The sequence below is a fragment of the Vipera berus genome, assembly GCF_964194415.1.
Source record: "Vipera berus genome assembly, chromosome: 3".
Classification (NCBI taxonomy): domain Eukaryota; kingdom Metazoa; phylum Chordata; class Lepidosauria; order Squamata; family Viperidae; genus Vipera; species Vipera berus.
This window is the reverse complement of record NC_138204.1, coordinates 110,707,119-110,715,241: the sequence shown is the minus strand read 5'-3', so window position 1 is coordinate 110,715,241 and position 8,123 is coordinate 110,707,119. Positions and strand designations below refer to the sequence as shown.

General features: G+C 36.0%; 1 long non-coding RNA gene across 1 annotated transcript; it reads left to right on the top strand.

Moving 5' to 3' along the window:
• Positions 1-2,458: 2,458 nt before the first annotated feature.
• On the top strand, positions 2,459-6,423 carry LOC308665860. Its single transcript, XR_014025975.1, has 3 exons — positions 2,459-2,536; positions 3,531-3,653; positions 5,867-6,423. It is a non-coding gene; the product is annotated as an uncharacterized lncRNA (long non-coding RNA).
• The last annotated feature ends 1,700 nt before the right edge of the window (positions 6,424-8,123 follow it).

Below are 8,123 nucleotides of genomic sequence, written 5' to 3'. Positions count from 1 at the left end.
AAGAATTGAGCAATCTAGTTGTTGAGTCTGCTCCATCAAAGGTTTCTGAGATTCAAGGCGAGCCTGGAAGCCTAGATCACACAATAACTGAAGAAATAGTTTATACACAAGAACTGGAATCTGCTGTTTCTCCTGGAAAACCGGTAAGTGAATTTGAGGATCCATTTGCCATTCTTTGAAATTAAATTAAAGGCTTAATTTAAATATTATATTAACATTACTAATAAGTCAGATAAAATGTCCAGTGTGTATTTATTGTAATATAACATGTTAATTTTGTTAAAAATGTAAAAAAATATTATTAATAGGTGGAAGAGATGCACTCACAGTTCACACTTTTTATAGTTTACTTCTCAGCTTCACTGAATGGGGGCTAAACTGTAGTTTTCTCTGTTGAATTGTTCATTAGGAAAGGTCCTAATCTCCAAATACCATGGTGACATAATCTGTGTTATTGAAAGACTGGATGGATAAAGGAGATGAAGTGATTTTTTTTAATGCAGTACTAAACCTGACTATGGAACTAACACCAAAAAAAGATGTCCTTATCATCATGGGGGATTGGAATGCTAAAGTAGGAAGCCAAAAGATAACCGGAATAACAGCCACTTTTGGCCTTGGAGTACAAAATGAAGCAGGGCACAGGCTGATAGACTTTTGTCAAGAACATACGATGGTCATAGCAAACACTCTTTTCCAACAACCCAAGAGACGGCTCTACACATGGACATCACCAGACGGTCAACACAGAAATCAGATTGACTATGTGTTTTGCAGCCAAAGATGGAGAAGCTCTATACAGTCAGTAAAAACAAGACCAGGAGCTGACTGTGGCTCAGACCATGAGCTTCTCATTGCAAAGTTTAGGCTTAAACTGAAGAAAGTAGGGAAAAGCACTAGGCCACTCAGGTATGAATTAAATCATATCCCTGTTGAATATACAGTAGAGGTGACAAATAGATTTAAGGAATTAGATCTGATAGACAGAGTGCCTGAAGAACTATGGACAGAGGTTCGCAACATTGTACAAGAGGTAGCAACCAAAACCATCCCAAAGAAAAAGAAAGCAAAATGGTTGTCTGAGGAAGCTTTGCAAATAGCTGAGGAAAGGAGGGAACCAAAAGGCAAGGGAGAAAAAGAAAGATACGCCTCATTGAATGCAGAATTCCAGAGAATAGCTAGAAGAGATAAGAATGCCTTCTTAAATGAACAGTGGAAAGAAATAGAAGAAAACAATAGAATAGGGAGGACCAGAGATCTCTTCAAGAAAATTGGAGAGATGAAGGGAACGTTTAATGCAAAAATGGGCATGATAAAGGACCAAAATGGCAGGGACCTATCAGAGGCAGAAGAGATTAAGAAGAGGTGGCAAAATTACTTGGTCTATATGGTCGTGTACCTCAGGAGCTCTCCTAGAAAAAGCCATTAGACTTTCTCTATATCTCACTTTCTTGCACTCTAAGAACAAAAAAGAGTTTTAACAACCGAAAATATGATTATATGTTATTAAATATTAAAGCATTCATGGATAACACATATCAAAATCAGGAACATAGTGCAGGGAATATTTAAGGTTCTAAGTAATAATTGCTTTCTTATTGTTTAGGAAAGTCCTGTATTTGGTGCGAGTGGACAGGAAGAACTTGCCAAGAGGCTTGCAGAACTGGAACTTAGCCGGGAGTTTCTGAATGTGTTAGGAGATGACCAGGTTTGGTTTGATAAGGATTTTGGCTTGAGTTCACACAAGCTCCCTCAAAACCAAGCTGAAGAATCAGCAGTGTTACCTAAGATAAAACTGCCAGAAGTGTCCCCAAAGCCATGTGAAGAACCTTTGGCTATACCATACGTTGCAGAAGAGGTGGAGGAGTTGGTGCACGCAGCAGCTGAGAAGCTATGGAAATGCCAAAAGTTGGGGCATGATCTTCAGGCCCTCAGCAACCCCAGAGACATGAATGAATCCCCCCAAAATGATGACATTGAAACCACTAGTAAAGAAATCTACAAACAGGTAGGGAAGTTATCTCAGATTATTGTGAAATGTATGAAAATAAAGGAAATTTACCCAACCTTTTTTTAAAAAAGGAATGCTATTTTGGACTCTGGCATGATTAGTGATAGAATGCAGTATAAAACAAGGTATGGTGTGCTTGTGGAAGACAGATACAATGAAGTGTGAAAGAGAAAGGAGGGTATGGAAGCATTTTTCGAAAGGGTTAAAAATTATTGGTCCAAAGAATGCAATAGTGAAACAAAATTACATTCCACTTGCTGCAAAGCTAGTACTCAGTATAAATACTTTCATAAATATTTTTGTTTAGTTCTTTGAAAAATGATATAGTATTATAATAATATATAATGGTAATACAATGTTTCTTTTATTTTTATGAAGGTTGTGTTTGATTTAACAAGAGAGATTTTTGAAGAAATCTTTGCAGAAGATCCAAATTTGAATCAGCCATTATGGATGAAACCCAGCAGAATAATTTCTGGATACTTTCGACGAGTAAAAGATCCAAGTGATCTTGAAGAAATAAAAGTAGGAATAAGATAAATAGCTTAAACTTTAAATATATTTATAGAAATAAAGTGCAGTTCACCTAGATAGCAATTCTCAGATGTTTTGGTCTCAGGACGTCTTTATATTCTTAAAAATTATGGAGGACCCCAAAGAGCTTTGGTTTACATGGGTTATATTTATTGACATTTACTGTATTAAGGTTTAAAATTGAGAAATTTTAAAAGCTTTATTTGTCTTCATGGACCCTCTGAAAGGGTCTTGGGCACTCCCAGGAGTCCCTAGACCACGCTGACAACTACTGGTCTAGACTCTAGAACTTAAGGTAGAATGTGAAGTCTGGTGGAGTTTTATTATGCATTTTTATCTGAAAACTAATTTTCTTACACCATCAGTCATATTCCAAGATGAGTGTGCATGTGATACCATCTCTCATTTTTCCACTATAGTTACTTCTTACTGCTGATTTCGCTTAAATATTAGTTTGAAATAGGATATGAATGAATGCTTCTATTTCTTAAAACTAAGAAAGGCTTTAACTGTCACTAATACTTAACACTGTTCCAGTTAGAAATCCATCCAAGAAGGCCTACATCTAACATGTAATATTTTTTTTAAAAAAATACAATGAATTAAAATTGTATATAATGAATTAAAATTCTCCCTATACAACAACTAATGATAGCTATCCCTGAATTAATAGGTCTGGGGGGGGGGGAGAATAGTTCCAAAAAGTGCCTGATGCTGCATTTATCCATATTCTGGAATGTACAAGAGTTGAATCAGTGTCATAATTCATAATGAATTTCATGGATATTTCTAGAGTTAGCTACCAGGTTGCTTTACTGTAGTTGTAATTGCCTAGCAATACAATGTGTTTTCTGTTTCATATATGCCATGTCTGTGTCCTCACTAGAAAACGTCTCCCTGAAAGCTGCTTGTAAAGATGGTGTTGCAACTAGAGAAAATGTATTTAGTTAGCATTCATTATTCTTTTATTTCTCCTTTATCCAAGGGGTTTATAACAACTGAAGTTCTAAAGCTCTTAAATTTGAGAAAGGAATCAAATAATAAAACAGACTGGCAGAAAATGATGAAATTTGGATGGAAAAAAAAGGATAGAGTGGATCACATATTGGTTAGTAATTATTTTTTCTATTATGCGTTGTAGTCAGGCATAAATACCTAGCAGCCTGCATGGTTTGAAAAAAATGGGTTAGATCTAATGTTGCTTACACATTAGCTTGTTCTTCTCTCCCAGATTTGCCTTCAGCCCTCCTAAGCAGAAGGATTGTAGATATGGGAAGAACTCCATTCCCCTATTGGGCAAACCATATTTTTCCTTATGTGTACTCATCCATATAAACTATGGATAAATGTCAACTAAAATTAGGCATTTCCAAATTTAGGTCTTTAAGCAGAATATATATATATATATTCTTTGTTATATTCTTTGTTATAATATATATTTGTTATATATATTCTCGCTTTGTTAGCTTCTCAGCTAACAAAGCGAGAGAGAGCCTGTGGCCTAGAGGTGAAAACAACTGCCTAATGTGCAATCAGCCCAGGTTCGAATCTCAGAAGGGTATGGCTGACTGATGAAAACTAATAAGTTTGAAATGCATATCAGTCTCCCCTAATTCTTTGTTAGCAATTTAAAAATTTACACAAATATGAGCTGTCAACTAAAATTAGGCATTTCCAAATTTAGGTCTTTAAGCAGAATATATATATATATATATATTTCAAAGCCGGAGAGCCAGCGCTTGTCCGAGGACATCTCCGTGGTCATGTGGCCAGCATGACTAAACACCAAAGGCGCACGGAACGCTGTTACCTTCCCACCGTAGTGGTCCCTATTTTTCTACTTGCATTCGAACTGCTAGGAGGTTGGCAGAAGCTGGGACGAGTAACAGGTGCTCACTCTGTTATGCGGCACTCGGGATTCGACCCGCCAAACTGCCGACCTTCTGATTGACAAGCTCAGTGTCCTAACCCACTGAGCCACCACGTCCCTTAATATATATATATATATATATATATATATATATATATATATATATATATATATATATATATATATGTATGGATCTCTGGTCATTCGGGTTTAATGCAGAATATATATATATATATATATATATATATATATATATATATATATATATATATATATATATATATATATATATATATATATATATATATATATATATATATATATATATATATATATATATATATATATATATATATATATATATATATATATATATATATATATATATATATATATATATATATATATATATATATATATATATATATATATATATATAAGCAGACTTGTATTATTATTATTATTTACAAGGGTATATAGACCACTTCAATCAGAACCAAACTAAGCAGAATATATTATATATATATATATATGACCTCTAGGCCACAGGCTCTTTCTCGCTTTGTTAGCTGAGAGGCAAGGGAGATATGTGTTAAGTATTTGTTAAGTATTTTAGAATACCTTGCCAGGCCCAAATACAGGCCAAACCTTATTGCCTGTATCAGCCTAACCTAAGGCCATCCACAAGCTGGAGTCGCAACTGTGACGACTCATTATTTGTGTAAATTTTTTGGATTGCTAACAAAGAATTAAAGGGAGAATGATATGGCCATTTCAAACTCATTTGTTCTCGTCAGTCAGCCATACCCTTCTGAGATTCGAACCTGGGCCGATTGCACCTACCTGATGTGCAATCTCTTCTCATTGGCATCTGTCAGTCTCAAGAGACTATGGTATTGTGCTCTGGAAAGAGGTCCTAAAGCAGCATCTGGTGTGGCTAAAAGGGCCAATTCGAGAGTTGCAGTCCCTTCCGCACTGAGGGCAGGTACAATCTGTCCCCTGTCCAGAGGGATCTAAAGGACTTGGGAATGGACATTAACAGCTGGGAAACCTCGACCTCTGATCACTCAGCTTGGAGGCTAAAGACACAGCATGGCCTTCTCCAATTCAAAAAGACACTTGTGCGGCAGGCTGAGGCCAAGAGGCAGTCCCGGAACCAGCGAAATCTGGGGGCTGGATAGGGGACAGATTGTATAATGTTGACTCTTAGTCACCTCATAAATAGTGATAAAGTCCTATTTTTACATTTTTGTTTAACTGTATTATATCTAGGAATTATTATTCATTTTCTTTTCTTTCCTTTCCTGTGAGTTATTGAAAAACTAAACGACCCTTGTAGCTTTTATATAATGATGGTTATATGGATTTACAATAATAATTTTTATTATATATGTTTACAGAGTAGTATATTAATACTGGTGACTTTTCTTTTTCCCCTTTCTAATTCTAAGGTTCAAGAATTGCATGAAGAAGAGGCTCAATGGGTGAACTATGATGAAGATGAGTTGTATGTGAAGATGCAACTAGCAGATGGCATTTTTGAGGCCTTAATTAGAGAGACTATTGATCTCCTCAATCAGATCACTGAAAAAAAGAAATTGTTGCTTGTCTAACATCAAATCATATTTTTTTTTTCAAAATGATTTTCCCGGAGTACAGTATGATCCTGAGATTGGCTGAGAAGTGACACAACGTCTCCTCTTCCTGTGCTGCCTTTGGATCTCCTACGCTGGATTTGTTCCAAAAAGGCTCCCCCTTCCCCAACATGCTTTTGCCAATTCAGTATGTACAATAATACTTGGCACTTGTTCTTTCGATATCGGCAGTTTTTAAATGGTTGGGATGGAGCACCAAGTACCCAACGATGGAAACTCAAGTTACTAGTAAACATTCGTTTTAATAACTGCTCTACTTTGTTTTATATGTAATTTATAACTCTGTTTTCCGACTTAACAGTGTATATGTCAGTCCAACCAAGTATCTATTCCTCGCTCTGATGTAATTTAAATCTTTTTGTCTCATTATGGATCTACTGTCATTGGATTAATGCATGCATTTTTTTGCTGGCAACAACTACTTGAGCATGAATCCAGGAACAGTCTAGCGACAACTTTGGCTGTTAAGAAATGGTCTTCAGTATTGCCTCATCAGCTCCATTTATACCAGAAAGAGCAATCCATTCAGGCCTTGTATGGCATTTTTCTTTGTATGTGGCAAGTTCTGGGAATTCACTTTATTTTTAAAGATACCTTTGACTGATCACTACTAATATCATACATCCAACTAAATTCCAGCTAAATCGATCTAACAGCTAAACTGCATGTTACCAAAGTTGTACAATTTCTAGTATGGTATCTGGCTGATATGGTTTAGGCCTTTAAGGGCAGTTAACACTGGGATTCTTGAGAAGGAAATTCCCTTTTGGCTCAAGTGCAATTACCTAATCACATCTTGCAATTGAATAGACTGGGTGAAGAGGGTGTCTGCAAAATGAGAAACCGAGTAAGGGGGAAAGAGTGAATAACTACTTGCCTTAAATAGATGTTCTGGGCAACCCTCTTTTTCTCATTGCACTGACACATTAAGGATGTGTTCTTCCCCAAATCCCCTTTCTGCTGCCTCCATTCAGATGACCCCAAATATTGATGCCTCTTTGTCCCCCCCCCCACTAGAGAGAGGGGTTATACTGAGGTTCTCTTATCATAAAAAAGGGCTGGAGACTTGCACTCAAATACCTGTTGATTTCAGTGATTATGGCTACCAGATTCAACCTTTGTACCATCTTGCAGAAACTTACTATTATAGTTTTCTACAGTGCTTAATTATTCCTGCAAGTGAGATTGGAGGGCCATGTAGCTACTCTGGAAAAAACACCTGAAAACATTTTTTAGGATTTGCTATAATACCTCCAGCTCACTTTCAGAAAACCTATGTGTGTATAAATATATAATACATGCTGTTGTCACCCACAGATTCATGCATTCATATACCCGAGTGTCATTTCCCATTTTTTAATTTGCGTGCAAATACAGGCACGATCATTGTGTTTACTAAATGTAATTTAGTGTAAAGTGAAATTTTAGCACAGTGCCCAGTGAATCCTTTAGAAGCTTGTCCTTTTTCCATCAGAGTTCAGAATGGACTTAAGCAGCATAGAGGAGTTAATTATGACAAAGAATCACTAATTGTCTTGGAGAGTATATCCTGATTATATTATATTATGCCCAGCCATCAGAATTCACTTTGGAGAAAAACACTGACAATAATATATATATAGCACAGCTAGAAAATATGGACTGTGAATGCTGTTTTATTCTGTATTAAATGAATTTTTGAGGAAAATTGCATACCTCAAAATGTATGCAAATATAAAGAGCAACAATCTTTGTGGATCTGTTCCTGACCTATAGATTTAAGATAAAATCCTCAAGATGTCATATTAAAGCTCAATTTAAATGTAAAACCATCACCAAGAAAACTATTTTATATGCTCTTGTATAATCGCCATTTACTTCAAAGGGAGGCTTGAATAGGAAAGTGGTTCCATGGATTGTAACCTGTCGCCTTTTCAGTGCTCCAGTATTTCAGAAAATTTAACAGCAAGGTTTTATGGCCTGTTTGGCAAGGGGGAGGAGGACAAATGGATGATCTTCAAAAAAACCCAAACAAAAGTGGCCTTAGCATTTTTGCAATACTTGAATAAAAGTG